Below are 503 nucleotides of genomic sequence, written 5' to 3'. Positions count from 1 at the left end.
TATCTTATTCTTGTCTGTATTTTTTGGGGTTGTGGCCTCGTAAGTAAGCATTTACTGTAAGGTTGTATTTGACACATGGGACAAATAACATTTTATTCGATTTTGTGATTTGATGAGGAACCAAAAAAGGACATTGGGAGTCTTACTCATTGATTATTGATGAAAGTACTGATGTCACGACAAAGAAGCAGCTGGGTGTTCTGGTAAAAACAACACAGCAATAAACCCTTTCAAATCATAAGCACATTTGGAGGAATAATAATCATTCCAGCTGCTGATTCACTAACCTTTGCCAATGCCTTGTTCTTGATGACGATAAACTGCATCGGTCTAGCCACAGATGGCTGCAACACAGCTTTATTCTAAAAATGACTAAATAGTTATTTTCCCGTCGTAAATCTACACACAAAACCCCACAATGACAAAGCAAAAAGAGGTTTTTAGAAATGAATGCAAATGTATGTAAGAAAAACTGAACTGTCCCATATACATCATTTTCAGAC

Source organism: Oncorhynchus mykiss, chromosome 27 (assembly GCF_057628025.1).
Source record: "Oncorhynchus mykiss isolate SJ-2025 chromosome 27, ASM5762802v1, whole genome shotgun sequence".
NCBI lineage: Eukaryota > Metazoa > Chordata > Actinopteri > Salmoniformes > Salmonidae > Oncorhynchus > Oncorhynchus mykiss.
This window is presented reverse-complemented; position numbering follows the sequence as displayed.